The sequence below is a fragment of the Symphalangus syndactylus genome, chromosome 9, assembly GCF_028878055.3.
Source record: "Symphalangus syndactylus isolate Jambi chromosome 9, NHGRI_mSymSyn1-v2.1_pri, whole genome shotgun sequence".
In the NCBI taxonomy this organism is placed as follows: Eukaryota; Metazoa; Chordata; class Mammalia; order Primates; family Hylobatidae; genus Symphalangus; species Symphalangus syndactylus.
Window position 1 is genome coordinate 125,281,156 of NC_072431.2, and position 23,948 is coordinate 125,305,103.

General features: G+C 41.0%; 1 protein-coding gene and 1 non-coding gene across 5 annotated transcripts in view; both read left to right on the plus strand.

Annotated features, from left to right (window-relative positions):
• NFIB (nuclear factor I B) overlaps nucleotides 1-23,948 on the plus strand; it is a 463,288-nt gene that overhangs the window by 101,748 nt on the left and 337,592 nt on the right. The gene's annotated exons all lie outside the window — the stretch shown is intronic.
• Nucleotides 659-730, plus strand: TRNAH-GUG (transfer RNA histidin (anticodon GUG)). The gene has a single exon. It is a non-coding gene; the product is annotated as a tRNA-His (tRNA).

Consider the following 23,948-nt stretch of genomic DNA (forward strand, 5'->3'; position numbering starts at 1 on the left):
ACTAGCTTCAAGGATCAATGAGTTTGAAAGGAGCCTTTCCTCCGTCAGGATGTACTGACTTTGGCTTCCCCAAGTAGGAAAAGCAGATCTTTCTGAGTCTCTGCAGTCCCCAGGCCATTTTGTTCTTGCTATATTTTTTATTGTTGTGCTGCCTAAGCAAATGGAAATAAGGCTAGTGGTGAAAAGATGCACAAAAGAGGCTCAGACTCAGACGTTATTCGATGCAACATTATTTGGTGGTGGTTGGGGTGGGAAATCCATATCCATTATTGATTAAACATAGGAAGTGTGAGTCAACAGACTGGTATCTCTTAGTCTTGTTACCTTCATCACCATTTCTGGACAGCAAACCCAGTGAATCCTCTCCTATTACAATTTTCCCAGTCAGCCAAGAGGACAATGTCTATTTCATGGACAGCAAACCCAGTGAATCCCCTCCTATCACAATTCTCCCAATCAGCCAAGAAGACGATGTTCATTTTATTTTCAAGGAATTTGTTATTGTTCCTCTAAATAATTAGAAATTACGGGAACATAGCTTCACTTTCCAAATATTAAGAAAATGTACGTATTTAGGCAATAGATGGCAGTGTTTCCACAAATTTTAACATTGCAATAGCTCTTAGAGAAAGCTTAGTGCTCAGCTCTTCAGTAGCTTGCCGTGATCGTATAGTGGTTAGTACTCTGCGTTGTGGCCGCAGCAACCTCGGTTCGAATCCGAGTCACGGCAGGAAGGGGAGAAGGTTTTTGGAAGAGAATGAGACTGATCCCAAGCTGTATCGTATCTAAACAACATTTGCAACCAGACATGCAATCATGAAAATCAGTAAAACAGAAACCATTATGAATATTTTCAACTTCAGGGAGATGACATATGCAGAGTGACTTTATTAATGCACTAATCCTGTTGCAAGTGTGTTGTGTGTGGGGTTTTTTATTTGCACTGATGGGTAATATGATAAAACTGGAGTGTAGTGGGCATGTAATTATTATTAATTACAACTACTTAAGCTCTGCTTTGAGCAGACTCGTCAAGTCTGCTTGCTTTTGAGCCTTGCCAGGGCCATACAGTAATAACAACCCTGAATTATTTGGAAAGATGTCAGCAGTAGATGTGGAAATCCTGTTTAACCAGGCATGAATTGTTGTTGGGAGGGTTTTTTCAGGATGACAGAGAGAAAATGAACTGTCCCTTATCAGTAATTGCAGGAAACATTTTGTTTCTATGATATGAACTGGCTGTAATTTAACTTTCCTGCATCATTGGATAATGTAAGAAGCCAGTTGTTGCTCAAAACGAAAATCTCTGAAGTGGGCATTTGGGTCTGATAAAGGGCATATTATAAGCAGACAACGGGGCTCGAACAATAAATAATGTCCATATATGGCAAAAAAATTTTTAATGACATTTTCCAAAAGACTGGGGTTTGTATTGTAAGTGGTTAAATGTTGAATTAATGTGAGAAACACAGCTTTAATGGGCCTTTCTCCAGGACTTAAAAACATGGACAATACAGCCTGGAAATGTCAACTGTAAGTATGTTATAATGAGGTTTTACTGCTCCAAAATTATACCCCACTGTGTTTTAAATAAGGGGTCACCAGAAGGTGTTTTTTAATGCCCCAACCCCTGTCTCACAGACAGCCTAGCAAAAATTCATATTTGTTATTTCTGTAATACTAAAAATATTTTCAAATAAAAATATGTGCAGAAACTAGAAACAGAATCTATCAAGTTCTTTCAGAGCCATTCTTAGAAGTAATATTCTAGAAAAACTGCAATAAATATCTCTTCTCCCTTTCCAAAAAAAGATCAGTCTCTGATTATGGACCCAAAAATATTGGCCTCATAGCATTATGAAGTAAGGAAAATGTGCTTATTTCCTCTTTCAATATCCACTTTCAAGACTATTTTCTACTCTGAGGTCTCCTCTTCCTAAATATGGCAAATTCCCCAGTCCTCACCCCTTGCCCCTTATCCCCCACAAATTCTGCTTTCCCTTCTGCAAAGAGTTTAACCTAGGCTTTGCCTCCAGTCTGCAAGTCCTTCTCAGCTGCCTGGTACTAATACTGTTTCAAGAAGACAGCTGAATTGCAATTGTTCTTACATTAAAACAGAATAAGCCCATATATGGTTATTTGTATTAAGAGGCTGAAAGTGCAATGAATTTCTCATTTGAAGAAGGAGATTGTGTTGGTCAGAATTCAATGGTTACAAGCTAAAGAAACAACATGTACTGATTTAGAGAGAACCATGTACCCAGGAATGGGTGTAGCAGGGGCTTAAGGAACAATTAGAACTAGGGAATAAAAGATGACCAGAACCAACTATCTCCATCTCACCCCATATTTCTTTCTGAATGTTGCCTTTATTCTCTGAAACTGACTTCTACATGGCAAGAAACATGGCAGCCGGAAGCAACTCCTGCCTTTTATATCTGAAGCATTGCCTCCAGCAGGAGATTACCTTAGTTACTGGTCAAAAAATACTAGGGAAGGATCTTATTGGCTTACCTTTGGTCAGGTGTCCATCACTGGACCAATCAGCTGTGTACATGGGGATAGATATATGTAGCATAAAAGAGAGCCCCTCCCTTGCCTTGAGGCCAGTCTCACAGTGAGAGCATTGTTAGCCCTAGAGACACCTCAGTTGTTTCCCTCAGAAGCCTTTCCCACTGCACTAGTCAAGCACACCATTTGGTGGCTACTTCCACCAACCCATGAGTTCAGTTGCCAAACTACTAACAAGTTTACTGCCTTGTTTAAAAGAAAAGCAGTGGGGGAGGGGAAGTCAGAATATGACAATCAGTCTGGACTCAAATTTGAGCATAGAGACACAGGGCAACTGCTTGGACCGGGGGAGCACTTCCTGTTTTCTCTCCTCTGTCTCACCAAGAGAGGCCTTTTTCCCCTGGATGACAGTGCTCCCATCTTAGCTAGGAAAAAGCACAAAATCTTCTTGACTCTACCAAATAAATCAACTTGAATTTGGGCAAGTTATCTAAGCTCTCACAGTAAAAAAAAAAGGTAGAGAGAGGGGAGATATTACCTCGAGAATTGAAAGAATAATATACAAACAAACAAAAGCCACTTAGCACAGGAGCACATAGTAGAAATGCAACACTGGTGCCTAGCAGGCATGCAACAAATCATATTTATTCTTAATATTTTAAGGCTGCCTCGTGCCCTCACCCACCATCTAGCCTCCATTGATAGACTCTGTAGAGTGAGTTTTCCATTAGGAAAAGGACTCTTTACCATTGATTTCAGAAGTTTTTTTAAAAAAATGTGATTAAGTAAACTACAACCCAGGGGTAGAAGAAGAGTCAGGATCTACTGAGTGGCCAGATCCATGTCCAAGTTTGCAGTCTGTGTTCACTCTTCATGAGGTTATTGTGACTGAGCGTCATAATAACCAATGGTTGCTTTCGTCAACAAAGAGTTTGCTGTCATTGGGTTTCCTTCTTGCTGTTGTTAAAATGTGTTTTTATTCTAAAAGCAACACAATATTAAGTTGGTTTTCAGAAATGTTAAAGCCCAAGTTATGAGAGAAAATTCTAATTTTGAATTATATTGAGAAATTATCTGCTTTTAAATTTTGTGGAATCATTTGACAAATATCTCAAAGGCCCCATTATTTCCATGCCCATATTGTCTATATTTTATACCAAACCTAATACCTGTTCATGAAACATCAGGGAGACTATGATATAATCTTACAAAAACTGTCTCTCCAAAATGTCAGTCATAAAGCATTTCAGGGCCGGATGTGGTGGCTCACACCTGTAATCCCAGCACTTTGGGAGGCCAAGGTGGGTGGATCACTTGAGGTCATGAGTTCAAGACCAGCCTGGCCAAAATGACAAAACCCCCTCTCTACGAAAAATAAAAAAATTAGCCAGGCAAGATGGCGGGTGCCTGTCATCCCAGCTACTTGGGAGGCGGAGGCATGAGACTCACGTGAACCTGGGAGGCAGAGGTTGCAATAAGCTGAGATCATGCCACTGCACCCCAGCCTGGGTGACAGGATGAGGCTGTGTCTCAAATAAATAAATAAATAAATAAATAAATAAATAAATAAATAGCATTTCAGGGAAAAGGCAAGCAATTCTCAAACTAGATTCCTTAACAAGTCTTTAATGAGGAAACATTAGAAAAAGGACAGAATCCTGATTTTGATCACATAGCTTTGACAACTGTAGTTTTCACCAGTTGCATTGTCATACCCTGGATCCGTTTATTCAAATTATAACATCATTTGCTCATTGAAAAGTCAGGAAAGCTTTTTTTTTTCTTTTCTTTCTAGGAGTCAACTACCGTGGCAAGGGGAAGTCTTAATTCGCTGTATTATCTGTTATTTTCTGTCCCTCGTGTTGGTGTAGCAGCAGTCAGTGATCTACTAGAGTTTGTTCAAGCAAAAAAAAAATTTTACCCATGTAACTGTAATTGAGTACCTGAATTAAAAATTCAGAACTACATATGCTTGCTTTATCACTATAAGTTTATGGCTTTACCTAAATGCCTCTTTCTTGCTTTCTCCCTCTGGTATAGTGGGACAGAGCTATCTTCTTAATCTCCACCATTAACCTATTGAATTGGAGAGGGTTTATATTACAATATTTTCTATGCCTATATTTTAGTGAGCTTTCATAAAAAAAAGAAATTAACATTTATTTTTCTGATTAAGTCATAAATTGAATTCAAAGTAAATTAGTCATACAATGAATACTCTCTTATTTAAAAACCAACATTGATTTCCAAATTATGAAGAATGTTAAGTGGTTTTTTTCCAATAAAAATATGCCAATGCATAGAAAATGATTTATTACATCAGAATCTGAATGGATGGAATTCACTTTCAGGAAGTACTGCTGGCCAGAGAGGTTGTTGCTGCAGGCGCCATGGTAGCGGTGGGGAGGGGGCGCTCCTAAGGTGCAGGACACTGGAGCAGCAGTGGACCCAGAGTGTCAGCTGGTGGTGGCTTTGCGAAAAGAAAGTGCTTACCCACCAACGGCTGCTGCAATTTCACCCACAGGATCTGAGCATTGAGGGATGATGAAGGGACTATTCCCTCTGTAGCTCAGCCACAGGAAGCATGAGACATTGACAATTCTGCCGGTGCTCCTACTGTTCTAAGGTGTTATCACTTATCTAGTAACATCACCCTTAAAAGCTGAAGATCTGTGGCAAGGCCTGGAAATGTGGGCCTTGCAGGGAGGAAAATTCTGACAAAAGCTAAATATGAGAGAAAGCTTTTCTAAAGAGACCTGGATTCAGATCCTGCCTTTGCCACTCTTGACTCCTTGACTTTGGACTTGACCTCTTTGTACTTTGGTTTCTTAGCAAACCGGGGAGATTATGTGAATTAGGTAAGGGGATGTATATCTGGTGTGAATACTGATGACCAGTACTCCCCTTCCCTTCCTTTCCTTCCCAGAGCCATAATCTTTGTTCTATGTTCTTTGTACGGACTTCCCAGCATACCAAAGTTAACCAAAAATAAACATGCCTTGGGTTGAGCCACTCTGATTGGCAGCAGCTGTAAGACGCGCATGTCTTCACCTAAGTTCTGTCATTTGATTGCAGGTCATGCGGCCACTAGAAGGGTGAACTTGTGTGTTCCAGTCCCTCTGATAATAAGCAAAGAGCCAGGCAGGGAGGTCTGGGTCAAGACGCGCCATGATAAGCGAAGTTGCCACTAGATGGCGCTGCTTTTTGTTGTTCATCAAAGACCAGGGGCTTTTTCTTTCTTTCTTTTTTTTCTTCCACGGATTCCTGGCCCAGGGTGTCAGCATCCAGGATCCTCATCTTACCAGACCTCTCTGTTTTCTGAAGGGAGGTCCTATTTTCAGCATATTATCAAGATCAGAGGACCAAACAGACTCCACCTACAATCTGGGGGAATTACCTCAACAGTGTTGTCTTTAACCAGAGGTGATTTTAAAAGAATATATTGTATTTGAATGTCAACGTTCAAAGGCTTTGAAGCAGAAAATTCCATTTCAAAAGAAAGTGTGATTAATGAAGCCACATAAATCCCGTAGAGGCTGGAGCAATTTCAGAAATCACACCATACAAATCAAAGAAGCAGGTTTTTCTACATCCTCTCTCACTTTCTCTTGCTCTTATTTCTGCACCATCTCAACCTTTCCTTCCCTCTTTCTCTTTTGCAGTTTCCTGAATACACGTCCCCCCAATCTCCAAAACATAAGGGAACTTGATTAGAAATCCTAGATACAGCTAGCTTCAGGCTCTGGCCTGAGCCATTTCTCCTCATTCTTCCCCCAGGAGATTCAAAGAGAGTTGAGGCTGTAGCATTCAACTCACACACCTCACTACTTACTTGTAAAATGGATTCAAATTCTGGAACTCCACTTGGCCCAGTCTTAACAAGATGTTTTCCTTAAAGAAAAGCTAGGCCAGGCACAGTGGCTCATACCTGTAATCCCAGCACTTTGGGATTCTGAAGTGGGAGGATTACTTGAGCCCAGGAATTGGAGGCCAACTTGGGCAACATGGTGAAACCCCATCTCTACAAAAAATATAAAAATTAGGGAGGTACGGTGGCATATTCCTGTAGTCCCAGCTACTCAGGAAGCTGAGGTGGGAGGATCACCTGAGCCTGGGGAGGTCGAGGTTGCAGTGAGCCATGATCACATCACTGCATTCTGGCCTGAGTGACAGAGTGAGATCCTGCCAAAAAAAAAAAAAAAAAAAAAAAAAAAAAAAAAAAAAAAAGCTGAATTAAAGAATAATGTAGATCTATACCTTTTCTAGAAGAAGTGGCAGGGGAATTTTAGAGACTGCCCCACAAAGAAAGTTACCCAAAAATCCCCTTTAGGCATATCTTTGTCTACTTCAAATTTGCTGCTTATACCAGCTGCTAAGTGTGCCGCCGACTCTCCTCTGGGTTCTCCAACCAGTCACTCTTCTATTAGCCTTCTCCGCTCCTGCATCCTGTTCACATTCCCCGTTCCATCCATAAACATAAGCTCTCTATTCCTTGTGCTAGGAGTCCCCTCAGCACCCTGGAGAGGGTGATCGTCTTGGCCCGGTCTATGTCAGCTTCCAAGATGAGCTCCTTATCCAGAGTAACAATGTATCAAATTGTGTAGTGTAGCAGAGTGGAGTGTAGTCCAGTGATTGAGCACATGAACTCTGGCGACCGATTCCTGTGTTTAAATTTAAGCTCCACCAATTACCTGCTTGATGACTTTAGGAAAGTTTCTTGGCCCCTCTGTACCTCAATTTATCCTCATGTAAAATGTAGATAATAATAGTATCTGCCTAAAGGGTTGTCATGCAGACTGAATGAGCTAATATAGGCAAAGCACTTAGAAGAGTATCTGGTCCAGAGAAAGTACAATACAAATATTCACTGTAAGTATTATTAGTATCACTATTATTACCATCATTGTATGCCACACATGAAGATGAGTAAAGAGAATACAAGAATGAACAATATATTATCTTTGCCTCCATAGAGCTGTCAGGCTAACGGAAGAAACTGTTAAGTCAATCGGCACTTGCAATCCATCATGATAAGATTATGAAAAAGAAAGCTAAAAGTATGATAAGAGTACACATAGGCATTTAACCCCTAGTTGGGAATCTAGAGAAGACTTCTTTTTGGCACTGAGACCTGAAAGGGGTCATGGAGTAGCCCCTTTCCAAAGACAGCTACCAAAACACACATCTCTTCTGGCTTTTGTGGGAAGGACACAAGCAGAAAAGAGGGAATCTTCTTCACATTTCTGCTGGATCTCAGCATGGCTCCAGTGCAGTGAGATCTGAAGAGAACTCAGCACCATTTTGCAACTTGAGAGCTTTGCATCTGCAGGAGCTATAAGAGGTTCCCCAGGCAGGGAAGTAGGACTGTTCCTGACCGACGTGATATGGGAGGGGCATATATCAAAGCAGTCAGAGAAGGAGGATACAAATGGATTTATTTCTGAATGTCCTCCTGGGTGCTCCTGGAAGTATTCTGACATCTTCAGCTAGAGGAATGGTTGGAGGAAGGCAGAAGTTTGGTAGGCTTGATGAGCTGGTTGGGACAGAAAAATATAAAGTCTTACACATATTGGGAAAGTAAGTTTTTCCTTTTTTCTGCTTTTAAAGATTCATAAGATATCCAGTTTGATCAGTTAGCAAACATATATTACATGTCCGCATTGTATGAAGCACCATATAATGTGAAGATGCAAATGAAAGCAAAGGTTCTCAATGAGCTTGCAGTCTATGGGAGAAAATAGACATGCAAATCAGTTCACTTATAATCCAACAAAATGTGTCATCATAAAGGTATGAGAAAAGCCTCATGGGAACACAGAGGAGAGTATAAAAACTACAAAGGCATGCCACCTACATCTGGCCTGTAGAGCTCGCAGTGGTGGAAGGGCACAGAATGCAGGATAAAGACAGGGAAAATCATGGAGTGATTAGTAAGATTATCGTGCTATAAACAGAGGGCTCTGAGGTTTTCTTTAAGCCAAGAATTGCCATAGAAATTTAAGAATCTTCTTAAGTGACAGTTTCGGAGGATTTGGGAAAACTCAACGGCAGGACCACTCCTTCATTCTGCCAGCTACCTCCGTCTCCAATGCATTTCCAAAAAACGCAGAGTAAAAAGAAAATAATTGAATAGAGATGGAAGAAGTAAGGAAAAGAAGAAAGGACATAGACCTATGAAGAAAGGTAGCTGTCATCAAACTCTCCAAGGAAGACTCGTTTTTCTTCCTTTAGTCAAAAAGAATCCATAGGTGAGCTTCCCCCTAGAGCATCTACTGAGGTGCAGAGCCTAAGCATATTTCATTCATTCATTCATTTCAACTATCATTTATTGAATGCGTATTACATTAAGGTGCTACTCTATGTGTTGGGAGAAAGATGAATGAAACTAGGTCTCTGTAGTGAAGTAGCCCATGGTCCAATCAATCAATAATCACAGTACCACACTTCTGGGTTTGCTGTGGCAATCCTGCAGTTTGAGGGAAAACAAATACCTGGAGATTAAGTGGTCCCATCTAAGCTTCAGTGGATACCAAAAAAAAAAAAAAAAAAAAATGTAGCAATGCTGAAATTTCAATCACACTAAAATTCATAGATGCAGAGAAAATATAGTTTCTTATATATGTTTCCTTATATATGTCTCAATCATTTGTGCCCCTTTTCCCCAGATCTCTACAACAAGGCATCAAGCGCACAGCTGGGCAAGCAGCAGGGCTCACATGATCTTGTAGAGGATGGAGTGAGGGGTCAGAGACCACACAGTGTCCCTGTTTTGCCCTCAATTCCTGCTGGTACAAATACTAAAGGCAGGACTGGCAGACCTTGTGTGCCAGCTTCTCTCATCTTGATCAGGGTCTAGTGGCCCTTTGTGGCTGAGTCAGCCTCCTCATCCTGGTTCTCTGTGACACTAAGAATCACTGTAGAGCAGTACCACTAGACCTATCTGGCCCCAAGCAAGGCTCGCTGACAATTCATCTGCCCTTGAGTGCTGTAGAATGTGTGGGTGTCAGCCACGCCATAGAGAAACCTTGAGCTGAGCAGTAAAATGAAATTCCAAACCCTTATTTTGCCTGTCCATGCCAGTGGCTAAACCCAAGGCCTCCCGTAGGAATTGGGCACTTGAGTACTTCCGTATTTACTCACTACGCCCTCTTCGTCTTTAGAGCAAAGGCCCAGGAAGGGAAATTGGAACAGAGCTGATCAATTCACTTTCAGCCCTTTCTTGCCATAATTATCCTCCTAATGTTGCCAGCACTAGAAGAAATGGGCTTTCCTTCCCACTTCCTCTTCTTGCCTAGGTGTCCCTCATGTAAAATTCTGTCCAGTCCACCAGACTTATTCCCAGATATGTCAAACTGGAGCTAAAGAAAGTTTTAAAAATCCTTTCCCTCTCCATAGAGCCTGTTTGGCCTGCCTATTGTCTCGCTCAAAATGTCAAGAACCCGCCCTCGGAGCTCTGCCTCTGAGTCAGTAAGACCCATGGCTCCAGCCTCTGAGAGCAGGCAGTGGACAGTAACTGAGGAAGGAAATTAAACTCTTGTCCTTAATGTCTGCAAACAGTGTGTCACTTTTAAGATAATAAAATTGTATTTCTTTGTCTTCTGATTGGGTAGTCCAAGGAATGTCATTCTGCAGGTCGCCTCTGGGTAAACTGGGGCAAATGTTTCAAGCTCGAATAAGTTTAGGGAATGCTTATTAGGTAAACAAAGATATACAGGTTTATTTAATGTGAAATCGTCAGAGCCTTAATATGCTAATATGTTCTGTGAATTCCGATATGCTATTTCCAAAACTTATTTGACCCTCGAACACTTTTTTCACATCTCCTAGAAACAGTGTTCTGCAGAATACAGCAATGGAAAAGGCTGAAAATCCTTTGTCCCCAGAATCATCCATCACTACATTTCTTCTTCTGTAAGGGAGAAAAAACGAGTGGCTGAGGCACAAGTGTTTCAATATCTGATTTGTTTCCCGTCTAGTCCCCTTCTTTACTCCCTTGGGTCTGTGCTTATTTTTTAACTTAAACTATCATGGCATCGGTGTTATGAGCATAGAGTACGTGGGGGTTAGACAGTTGGAGAGAGTAGAACTTAAAAGACTTAAAAGTGCTTCTCTCAATGTAAACAAGCAAGCATACCCAGCCCCCACCCCTTGCCAAAAAAGCGGGAGATAAAAGGACCAAATTCCCGAGCTTCTCTGGGAATTCTCTGGTAGAGATGCATGCCGACCCGGGTTGCCCTTGTGAAGGTTGGGAAATGGATGATGGGTCATGGTTAAAGAATGCAAAATAAAGATCTCATGACTTTCAATATAAAAATACATATGGTGTAAGATTACTGCACAGTTCCCCACAATCAGAAAGAATGCAAATATTCCCTGCATGGCAGGAACAAGGAACACAGAATCTGAGTAGACAGAAAATGGGGATCAACAGGAAAGTTCTGGCCAAACTACTTTGCAGAGAATATAATGATCTTCAAATAGGTTCCCTAAAAGGGGCATTACCTAAGGAGAAATAATCAAAACTCAAGGGACATAGATGAGTTTTTAGGGAGGACAATGATGGATGAGAGGAAATGGCAGGAGAAAACTATAGACGGCCAGGATAATGGGCCCAGTCACCCTTTTACCTCTTCGAACTTTTCTTCTGTCCTGTGTAAATAGAGAGGAGGCCCGATGTCACGCAAAGTAAAAAAGAGGAAAAAATTGATATTTCATGTGCAGCCACATGTGGGCTGAAAGTATAACTCATAAAGAAAAAAATCAGTCCGCTTGTCCACATCTCTGTGTAAGAGGGCTTGATTTACACGTACAGCTTTAGCACGAGAAAACATCTGAGCACACAGGAAAACAGCAAGGAGTTCTGGGGTCCCAGAAGAATCAGATATTAACTGGTCACTCCACGCTCCCATGGATAGGAGCCATAAACCAGCCTTAAGAATGAAGTAGATGAATACTTTTTGCCCCTGATCTGATTACTACTCTCAGACTTTTCCTCAAAATAAAACATGATGTATGTATTATTTTCTAAGTCAATCAAAATTAACTAATGGTAGCACTCTGAATTAAATTGTTAAATATTGCTACTGGCATGTGGGCATACTTTTTTTTTTTTACAAAAGGGTCTAATAGAGATAGAAATGATCATTTGAACTGTTCTGAATCCATATAGCTCTTAAAAAATGAAATAAAATAAAAGCTGCCCATATCAAGGCTGTTGTGATTGAAAATCCAGAACTGTGGAAACATTTCATCTTCCTCTAGACGGAGGCTGGGAGCCTCCATGTGCATCTTTGTTTTACGTGCCCAGCATCCCCCTGACCCTTCCCTTCTTTCTACTTTCAACTTCTACCACAACACAGGGCTATCTATGGCTGGCAGAGCTGGGAACACCGCACTCTGCACCTTCCTCAATCGCAGAAGTGGTCACTGGATTCTGGTTGGACAGATTTTGCACCATATTCTTCTAGCCAAAGAGATGAGTCCAAGGTGTGGACCTATGACCTATGCTGAGCCAATCTGAATCCTTCCTTGGAGTGTCTTGAGTGGGAAGTGAGAGGATATTGTCTCAAGACCGGCCTTTTCAAGGTTGGGTTTTATAAGTGTGTTGGCCTTTAAGCCTTATTGCCTTCTTAAAGTAATTTAAGCTAGATGCTTATCACGTGCAATTGAAAGAGTTCCAACTAATACAGGGGCTTTGGCAGAATGAGAAAGGAGCCTTACTTTCCTTTCCTGACTCTGTAAGAATACCTATAGCAGGCAGAGAAGCACCAGGCCAGAAACATCATGGTGAGCAAACATGGACTCCAAGGACATTCACGCCTTTTGGGAAGAACAAGCATTCATGGACTGCTAATAATTAATGAATTTCAACTGATCAGTGTTCTATAAGTAAAAGTAGCCAATAACCGGAGGCCTAATGTCTGGGGAAAAGGCAGGAAAGTTTCCATAAGGATCTGACAGTCTGAGACCTGAAGATGGGGAGTTGTTATTCTCATCTTCCTGGGTGGGAGTCTCCATTGTCATGTTAACCCTGCAGAGCATGGTGGCTGCTTCCATTTTAAAATGTCTTTTTCTCACTAACTGAGCTAACACTAGCCTGTTTATATGATTATATTAGTGGGAATATAATTACTTTTTCTGTACTTTTCATACTTCCTGTGGCCTCATCAGAATGCATAAGAGAAACTTTTGGTCTGAGTAAAATGAAGTGCTAGGTAGAAAAGTGAAAAAAATAGCCCTCAAGGAAAAAAAAAAAGTAGCAATTCTAATTCTTCTCTCATGAATTATCGTTGGAGTCCTGAATATCTATTAAAATTTCTGACATACCTGTAGATTTCTGCTCAATCATAAATCATGAAAATACAGAAGAATTGGGTATGCTTTGGTACAAAGAATATGCACTTTCATTGAAAATGAACTCTATAAAGGTGTATCAAAATGAATCTTTGCTGCTATGCAAATTAGCACTGGGCCAATTCTAGTGTGGCATCCTTTGCTTTGTTGAAATGTATCCAACTGTGATGGATCCACTGTCCATTGGCTTGTAGCAAGTAATTTACATTTGTCAACTTTCATTTGTGTGTAGATAAGATAACTGACATTGAAAACCAATCTTCTTATCTTTCTCAATGGAAGAGTTAATCTGATTTACCATTTTCATGATGTATACTCTGCATTCCTCTTCAGTATCTTCAAATTCCAGGTAGTGTTTGACTGATTTGTTGTGTTCCTGCTTTCGCATCTTATCTCATGAAAGAACATGTACACCCTGTTAAATTAGATCTTAGGGCTTCTAGCCCTCCTCAGACTTTCTCTACCATGCCCCAAAGTATCTCATCCAATAATTAATACTTATAATTATTTAACAAATCTGTATTGAGCCAGACATTGTTCTAGATCTGAGAATTTAGAAAATAGGTGTTCATTTCAATTAATATGATTGTTATTTATCTCATTTAATATTTCATGAGAATTGGCATCTAGAAAGAAACGAAGGAAGAAAAACAGGAAGGAAGCAAAGAAAGAAGGGGCTTGTCTCTTTACGAATGCTACAGTTTTGCACATGGTAAACATGCCTTATTTTTGTTTTTGCCAAAGACCCAGAGCTCTTAAATTGTGATATTATTTTGTAACAAAATAGTTGAAGGCAGGATGTGAAAAAGAAACCAATGCAATTTACTTATAATTAACTAAGACTAAGTTTAAAAACAAACAAAAAAAGGCTTACTCTCAGTGGTGCTACTGTTGAACTGTCATCTAAAAGCTTATATAATTAGTGGAAGCATGTTAATTGAATTATGGCAATTAAGTCAGCCTTGAGACAAGTGGGTCCCTCCTGATTGACGAGATAGTGGTAATTCTGCAACCCATTTCCCCTGGTAGGAAGTTTCGGGACTGTGTCTCATCCTGCCCCTTAGTATTTTAGCTATGATGAAGTAGCCAGATCTCGATTTCTCTGGTGTTAATTATCCACTTTGCGGGTTTTCTGGGCCCTTGGATTCTTCTCTTCCTTTCTACAGGGTTACCAGGTCGACAGCATCAATGGTAGGCTAGAGCCATGAAGAGGCCATGCAATTTACATCTGTTGTTTTTACTACCAAATATCTTCATCAGTAAAAGATAAGGAGTGAGAGGAATGAAAATATTTGGGGGGTTGATGTGAAGAAAATGATTATCTTTCCAGCCTTTCTTTAATAGCATCTTTTTTTTTTCTTTTTGAGACAGAGTCTCGCTCTGTTGCCCCAGCTGGAGTGCAGTGCTGTGATCTTGACTCACCAGAACCTCCACCTCCTGGGTTCAAGTGATCCTCCCACCTCAGCCTCCCAAGAAGCTGGGATTACAAGCATGTGCCACCAAGCCCACTCATTTTTGTATTTTTAGTAGAGATGAGGTTTCGCCATATTGGCCAGGCTGGTCTCAAACTCCTGACCTCAAGTGATCTGCCCTTCTCGGCCTCCCAAAGTGCTGGGATTGCAGGCATGTGCCAGCATGCCTGGCTCTTTAATAACATCACTGTTGATTGAAGCGTTGAGAAAAGACTGAAGCCAGAGTTCACATGACTTTGGGGACAGTTTGGGGACTATAATTGTTCATGTTAACTCCTTTTTATAGAGCCTGCAGAGTGAGCTAGCAGCATGTATATCAGATCCTGTCCCCAACCTGATATTAATAAATGAAGTAGCCTTGGGAAATTTCCTTCCTCTCTCCAGGACTAATTTACTCTATAAAACAAGAATGCTGTAGTTCTTTTAAACTACAAAATTCTATACTTTTGGTCTATTCACAAGCTCAGGTTCATGTTTTCTAGGGTTTTGAATATGGATTGCTAGCATCATATGCCCTGGGGTGACAAAGCTGCGTAAGCAGTGTGTATGCCAGCCAGACATACCGATGGGAAGTGGAGCAGATGCCACTGAGGACTGTCAAAGGGTCGGTGTTGTGGATACCTCCAGAAAAAGAAAGCAAAAGAAAAGCCAACAGGAAGGAAGGGGTGGGAGGACCTTACTGAAATGTCTGAAGACAGCGGTCCTGGGGAAGTTCTGTGAGCTGGGCCAGCTACATAACATGCAAGGCTACATAACGTAACAGGGCTCAATGCAAAATTAAAACATGGGGTCTCTTGTTCAAAAATCAAAAATTTCAAAATGGCTACAGTGGAGCATTCAACTAAACGCAGAACCTTTCTAAGTGCCAGGTCACATGCCGGTGAAGTGGGCCCTGTCTGTGGGCATGGTTTGTAGGGATTAATCCTGTTTCCAGGGGTTGGAATCACAGCAACCTCCCCTCCCTGGTCCCCTGAATCTGCAAGGCTCACTTCAAGTCTGCTTTTCATTCAGTGCTATGCTTCTTTCTTGCTTGCTTTTTTTTTTTTTTAACAGTGCTGCTAGCTGTATAAATATTTTACAGTTCCCCTATGAAAAGTTTCCAAGGGGCCCATGTTGAGGGAAAAAATCTTTGAAAGGATTTTTTCCATAGCAATTAAAACCTTTCAAAGCACCGAGAGCTCCCCAGTCCCACTTTAGTGCAACAAACCTCTATTTTTTTGCCCAGTTTGGATGGCTCTGGGTCTGAAAGTAAGCCAGCCTCTTTGTTTGGTGACTTTGCGGGTTGCCGATAGACATTTGGAATTTAAATTCATTAGATACATGGCAGAGCCGTGGATGGAACTGGGATGGATTTAGAAATGCTGTGATCAGAAACTCTAACCCCTATTTCCTGTATCTCATTTACTGGGGTAAAATGACTATAAATCAACTTAAAGCTCATTTTAGCTCCCCAGATGAAGTCAAATGTACACTCTGACTTATGCATATACCATTTTTAGTTAACGCACCAATAAAAATAATTGTGCAAGCCTAAATTTGGAAGTGTTCCCAGCGTTTATGACAAAACTTAATAAAGCCAGGCACATTGAATGTAATATGGGAATTTTATTGAAATGAAATTAGTCCGTCATGTAAGCTGCACGTTTTCCTCAGATTTCTTGGACTTCATATGAGAGCTCTCCTGGGGACCCTAATAGGGTCTTGCAAAAATTCAAGTCCAGTATGTAGAGACACAGGGCTCACACGCAGACTCTGCAGCTGGTAGGATGGTGCCCTGAGTTTCCATGCAGCAAACCACACACACTTCTCCAAGCCTACCCCTACTCTTTTCACCCCGGCTCTAAGCAGCAGATATATTGTTGTGGTTTTACTCAACACACGAGACTCCTGGAGAGATGGGGGTGGGGGTTCATTTGTAATTCTAGTAACAGTGGTATGTGCCAGAAACCTATTATGTAATTTCCCTGGGGAAACAGCATGGTGGGAGCCATTGTGGATGTTCATATAGTTTGGTTGCTGAGCTGTATTTAGGCATGAAAGCCAGGGGGCTGTGAGATGCTTTTTTGGCTGCTCAAAGGAGGAAGCAATATTTATTTCTTTGAAATGTAGGGTTGAGGGTGGTGGTGCAGGGACGAGAAGATGCGAATAAAGAAATTGAAGTTCTGATACAGATTATATTAAATTTACAGTGGTCCTCAGATTTTAATGAGTACATAAACACTTCCTGGGGTGCTTGTTTAAAAAAACTGTTCCTGGCTGGGCGCGGTGGCTCACGGCCATAATCCCAACACTTTGGGAGGCCGAGGTGGGTGGATCACTTGAGGTCAGGAGTTCAAGACCAGCCTGACCACCATGGTGAAACCCCATCTCTACTAAAAGTACAAAAAATTAGCTGGGCGTTGGGGGCACCTGTAATCCCAGCTACTCGGGAGGCTGAGGCAGGAGAATCACTTGAACTCAGGAGGCAGAGGTTGCAGTGAGCTGAGATCGCGCCACTGCACTCCAGCCTAGGCAACAAGAGTGAAACTCCGTCTCAAAAAAAAAAAAAAAAAAGAAAAAGAAAACTGTTCCTAGGCCCTAACTCAAGAGATTTTAATTTATGACACCTATATCTACACCTAACAACTTGCATTTTAAATAATACCCCAGAGGATTTTGACAGAGGTAGCCCAAGGATCTCATTTCAAAATACTTCTATCTGGTTAGTCCTCAACAACAGCAAAGAAACTTCAATATCTTTAATAAATGTTTGTTTTTGAGGTGTTACCATGTGCTGAGCATAGGGGAAGGTCTTCCAGCCCAACCACTTCACTGCATTCGGACCATCATCTTGGTAGGTGTCTAGTTTATTTTTTAAAACCTCAGGAGACCGATACAGTCACGATGGATATGTTCTGAGAAATACATCATTAGGCACTTTTATGATCATGTGAACATCATATAGTGTGCTTACACAAACCCAGATGGTGTAGCCTGCTATACACCTAGGCTCTGTGGTATAGCCTGTTGCTCCTAGGCAGCAAACCTGTACAGCCTGTTACCGTACTGAATACTGTAAGCAGTTATAACACAATGGTAAATATTTGTGTACCTAAACATATCTAGACACAGAAAAGGTACAGTAAGAAATACAGTATAAAAGATTTAAGGCTGGGTGCGGTGGCTCACGCCTGTAATCCCAGCACTTTGGGAGGATGAGGCAGGCAGATCACGAGGTCAGTAGTTCAAGACCAGCCTAGCCAACATGGTGAAACCATGTCTCTAATAAAGATACAAAAAATTAGCCAGGTGTGGTGACAGCTACTTGGGAGGCTGAGGCAGGGGAATCACTTGAACCCGAGAGGCAGAGGTTGCAGTGAGCCGAAATCATGCCATTGCACTCCAGCCTGGGCAACAGGGCGAGACTCTGTCTCAAAAAAAAAAAAAAAAAAAAAAGTAAAAATAGTGTACTTATATAGGACTCTTCTCATGAATGGAGATAGAAGGACTGGAAGCTGCCCTGGGTGAGTCAGTGAGTGAGGGGTGAGGGAATGTGAAGGCCTAGGACTTTACTGTACACTACTGTAGGCTTTATAAAGACTGTGCACTTAGGCCACACTACATTTATATTAAAATTTTTTCTTTCTTCAATAATAAATTAATCTTAGCTTACTTGTGACTTTTTTACCCTGTAAACCTTATTTTTTTAACTTGCTAACTGTTTAGTAATAATGCAGCTTAAAACACACATTGTACAGCTGTAAAAAATTTTTGTCTTTATATTATTATTCTGTAAGCTTTTTTCTATTTCAATTTTTTTCTTTTATTTGTAAATATTTTTGTTAAAAACTAGGACACAAACACACACATTATCCTGGGCCTACATGGGGTCAGGGTCATCACTATTACTATCTTTCACCTCCGCCTCTTGTTTCACTGGAAGGGCTTCAGCAGCAGTAACACACACAGAGCTGTCACCTCCTGTGTTAACAATGCCTTCTTCTGGAATACCTCCTGAAGGACCTGCCTTAGGCTTTTACAGTTAACTTTTTAAAAATAAGTAGAAGGAGGTGTACTCTAAAATAACAATAAAAAGTATAGTAAATACTAAGTGATAGGACTTTTTCAGCTCTGTTATAATCTATGGGACCATTATGGTATATGTGGTTTGACATTGACCTAAAAGTTGTTATGTGGTGGATGACTGTACTTCATAGCTTTGTTTTATAGCCTGTTTCAGTGCTTACTCACCATTGCTGTTTAGACTTTTTTTCTTAGGTTTATACAAATTTCTTCTTGCTGAAATTCAAGCCCATTTCTCCCTGGTTCTTCTTTAGAAGGAATAGAGACTAGTCGGATGGTGTCTTAATAATAATCCTGTATGTATTTAAAGGAGGTTAGAGTTATCTCCCCTATTAACCCACAGGCAGACAGATTTGCTCATGGCTCAATGGCCAATTTCCATCTGTAAGGCTTCAAACCATTAGGTTCAAAGATGGCTGAATTAGGCCTGCACCACACATGGGTGTCTCCTTTGATTACCTTCCCCAAAGCCATCTTGGTGGGACTTGAGGGATTTAAGGACCTATTTTTGGACACCGATGTCAGCATTTCCACAGTCCATATGGAGACAGTGATTATCTTTTTGACTTTCTCTTAAATGCGTTCTTTCTACTTCGCTTCATCTTCCCTAAGTTTCATGTCTCTAATTAACAGATTATGAAACTTCCAGACCTCTTGGGCTAGAACAGAAAATGAATTGGAAAATTTAAAGGGAAATTGGACAATGCCTTTTCCTCTTGGTGACAGCATTAGACAGCCTCTGAGGTGGCCTCCTGCTATTCACACTTTGTGCAGTCACCTGCCTTTGAGTGTGGGCAGGACCTGTGACTTGTTTCTAGTTGATAGAATATAGTAAAGGTGATGGGATGTCATTCATGTGATTATGTTACATTGTAACATAGTGTATGGAATAAGTCATGTGTTGTGGGTTATGCCTCGTATACAAGACTTCGTTTTGCTAGCAAAATTGCCCCAGAGACTCTCCTTGCTAGCTTGTTGAAGTAAGTGGTCATGATGAGAAAGTCCATGTGGCAAGCAACCATGGTGGCCTCTGGGAGCTGAGGGCAGTCTCTAATCAATAGCCAGCAAGAAAGTGGGGCCCTCAGTTCAGCTGCAAGGAAGTAAATTCTATTAAGAACCTGAGTGAGCTTGGAAGCAGGTTCTTCCCCAATCAGGCCTGCCTATAAGAATGCAGCCTGGCTGACAACCTGCTTGCAGTCTTATGGGGTCCTGAGCTAAAGACCCAACTGAAGTGTGTTCTGACTCCTGCCCCACAGAAACTGTGAGATAATAAATATGTGGTGTTATTTTAAGCTGTTAAATGTGTGGTGATTTATTAGTCAGCAAGAGGAAACTAATAGAATGGCCATTTGATTTGTCTTATCTGACAGTGTATGGGGAAGTGTACAAGGATTTTTTGAGAGAAGGCCTCCAAAGAAACATTTAGCCTAAGTGTCAGGCTCAATAAAATACCTCATATTTATATACTTGTAAATATTTTGGACCATGCTTAAGGTATTCTATAACATTTAAATAAAAGCTATTTTCCCCTTAAAATGAATAATAAATGTAACAACAAAATTGTCATTTACTGAGCACATTCTGTATGCTTTGGAGTGCTTTGTAGATACTAATTCATTTAATCCTCTTAACTGGCATGTAGGTAGGCACTATTATGAACTCCGTTTTACAGATGAGGAAGCTGAAACACCAAGAAATGAGGCCATCTACTTATGGTCACAAACTATTAAACAAATTTGCAAAAAAAAAAAAAAAAAACAAAAAAAAACAAAAGACAAAACATGAGAAAGGCTTTTGGCCTTTTGGTATCCAGTTATGTCCAATTACGTTTTCCATGTATCTTCATTTTTTTTTTTTTTTTGAGACAGAATCTCACTCTGTCCCCAGGCTGGAGTGCAGTGGTGCAATCTCGGCTCACTGCAACCTCTGCCTCTCGGGTTCAAGCAATTCTTCTGCCTCAGCCTCCCGAGTAGCTAAGACTACAGGCACATGCCACCACGCCCAGCTAATTTTTGTATTTTTAGTAGAGATGAGGTTTCACCATGTTGGCCGTGGTGGTCTCAATCTCTTGACCTTGTAATCTGCCCACCTTGGCCTCCCAAAGTGCTGGAATTACAGACGTGAGCCACCACACCCGGCCCATATATTCATTTTTAGGATTATGTCTAGAGATTATGAAAACGGGACATGGCATGTGCCTCACTAGACTTCTGAGAGGGCCTATATAAATTATTCAGCTATTTCCACTAATAATTACAATAAGTGCTATGTAGACATAAGTGAATGCTTCGGTAAATCTATAAAGCTGGAAATTGAGACGTTCAAACCCTTGAACCAAGTAGGATTTCCACAGGAACATTCATTTTGGACAAGTTATTTGCATGTTGTTTCTATTTGTCTCTATTTTAGTGGCTTTTTTCACTATATTTTTCGTTTTCTTAGCATTATTTTGAAAATGTAGAAACAAAAGACTGAGCCTGACATGGTCAATGGATGGACCATTTTGTGGCTGTCTTAGGTCATGCTGTTTTTATGCATCATGGAATGATATTAAATTACCTTTGGAAAAATAGTTGTACCATGTCCCAAGCTGGTAGGAAGCCTATGATTTACTTTTTTTCTACAGGTCTGAAATATAATCAAGCATTCCCAAATTCTATTTGCAGCTTTTTTATTTCCTTTGGCCTTAAGAACCCCATTCAGATTCTTAAATCTGAATGCTAGGAGGTTTTTTTTTAGTGAATGCTAGGAGGTAATTTCTAGTGTCTTCACTTTACAGATAAAAAACCCTGAGACTCAGAAAAGCAAAACTCTCTGTAGTTAAACAATTAGAAATAACCAGTAAGGGATCTGAAATCAAACTATCCTGTTTCACACTCAAGGCCCTGTCGACTATATAACAAACTGAGTGCAATGTATTCCCTCTAAAAAGGTTCTTAATGACAAATGATCATGAGCTAGACCATGCATGCTTCCCCCCACTCCTCATTGTGGAGTGTGCAGAAAAATTAAGTAGAAGTTATTTAAATATGCCTGATACTGTGCCCCAAAATGGTGCATTTTTTAAGCTCACTGGGGAGGCTCTAGCTGCCCCAAGTGTGTCCTCCATTGCCGTCCATGCCACTGGAGACTTATTCCTTTGGTGCTGGAGGCTTTGTGCTCCTCATAAGTTTCATTACAAATCCAACAGATGGAGAGAGCACAGAGCATGATGGGAAGGCAGTTCAGAGCCACCCAGGGGTTCTTTGAAAGCCTCCTGCATATATTCTTCCAGTTAGAGATGGCAGTGCCAGTTAAAGAGGTGTGATTTGAGGGAAGGAGGAGGGGTAGTTTGTACTGTGGCTCTTCTGGAGTGGTCAGGGCTGAGCCATGAAGTGGAGGCGCCCTTCCTAGTACATTAGTAACCAGACACCACCCCACTTAGAGAAGTAACTGAACTTTTAGCCTCCTCCGAACAAACATTCTTTAAAGCTCCTAAATAAAATGTAAAAGCTCCCTACCCCACCCCTACTTTTGCTTTGTCCCTGAGTCTAGTTTAATTATGTACCCCATGCCCTGAGTGCTCCCCTCTGGGGAGTGTCTTCACAGTCTGCATCTCTTGTGTCTGGGGCATTGAAGAAATTGTTCCTTCTCCCGGAGAGTCCATCTGAAGTAACCCACAACAGCTGAGCCCTGCTCGTGTCCCACATTCCAGATCACATCTTCTGGAAGCCCTACAACTGATGAGAAGAAAGTAGGACTTGACTCATGGGGAATTTGCAAGGGTCGTAGGGAGGCCAGTCGCAGCAGCAGGAGAAGAATGAACCTTCATTTGGAATCTCTCACACTCAGAGAGAATAACCCAGTTTGAACACTGCTAACTTGTTCCTTAGCTGGTAGGTCTTCTGATGCTATCTGAAACCATCTCATTTTGCTTTACTCATTTGTTCAATAACATTTTCTTACTGCGTGTCAAGCACTACTCTAGGTATTGGGGATACAACAGTCAACTGGGTCCCTTTACTCAAAGCATAAATTGTTCAATGGGAGAGTCGGACACGTGGATGAGTGATTGCAATTTAGAACAATACATTATGTGGGAACACATAGGACAATCTAAGACCATATATAAGTACTTTATTGATGCATAAAAAATTACCCCCAAACTTGGTAGCTTAAAACAATACGTATCTATTGTCTCATACAGATTCTAAAGGTCAAGAGTCAGGGAGTAGCTTAGCTGGGTGGTTGTGGCTCAAAGTCAATCATGATGTTGCTGTCAAGGTGTCAGCCAGGGCTGCAGTTATCTGAAGGCTTGGCTGGGGCTGAGGGATCTGCTTCCAAACAAGCTCACTCACGTGGCTGTTGGCCTCTGTTCTTTACCACGTAGGCCTCTCTTTGGGCTGCTCACAACACGCCCTGCCCTAGCCTCCCCATCAAAACAAGCATCCTTAGAGAGAGGCAGCAGACAGAAACCACAGTGTTTTTTATACGTAGTCTCAGAAGTGACTTCCCATCAATTCTGCTGTATTCTATTGGTAACAGACCAGCCTTGATACACTGTAGGAGGGAATTACACAGGGCATAAATACCAGGATGGGGGTTTACTGGGGACTGTCATGGAGACGGTCATCCTCATCCAGTCTAGGTGCATGAGAGAAGGACCCCAACAGAAACCAAGGCCACAGGAGGAAAAGAGTTCAAGCCCTAGTATTGTTCCATGGCTCATGAAGATTTGCAGTAGCTCTCAATTCACTAACAAGGGGTGGTTTCTCTTCTGACACAATCTCTTTCCTTCTTTGGATGTTTAGGATGGCCAGGTGCCCTTATATTGGGCTCATCTAGTCTCAGGACCTATCATTTTCTGAGCCAGGAGGAAAGTGGGATGAGAATATACTAAATTCCTTGGCCACTCTGAACCATACCCCCCTGCATGAGGAGCTTTATCTGAAATCTACTAAGACCTCTGTAATAGATCAATTGACAAATGTATGGGTCATAAATGTATCGGATTTGTATCATTATTATTGGTGCAATGTGGAGACTAATTCAATGTCAGTAAAAGTACAAGATGACCAGCCGAAATTGCTAATATCCACTGAAACTTCTTTTTGTCTTAATTTACCAGTGTCTTTGTGGGAAGTCTGAAGGTTGGGGATTCTTAGAAGATTTCTAAATAAAATAACATCTTAATATTTTTGCTCATTTTTACAACTATGTCAAAATGGAAACACATTTACAAGAATTTGACTTTTTACTTACCACTAATTGAGATTTTTTTAAAGCATCAATTGTGGGGTTTGGTAAAAATTGACATATTTCTTCCAAGGGAAAATATACTGACCTTTGCAAGATGTCAAAGATAACAGAACTCTGACAATAGACTGATCTCAGAGACTGATTGTCTTTAACAGTTATATTCCGTGTATCAATAGAAATAAGAAGGAAATGAATGAGTCTGAATTTTAAATTCATCATTTTCTGTGTGCATTTGTATTCTGGGTCTGCGGTCACTGAGCCAAGCACTTTAGACCGCAGGGCACAGGAGAGACCTCATGTTTAAGAAAGTCA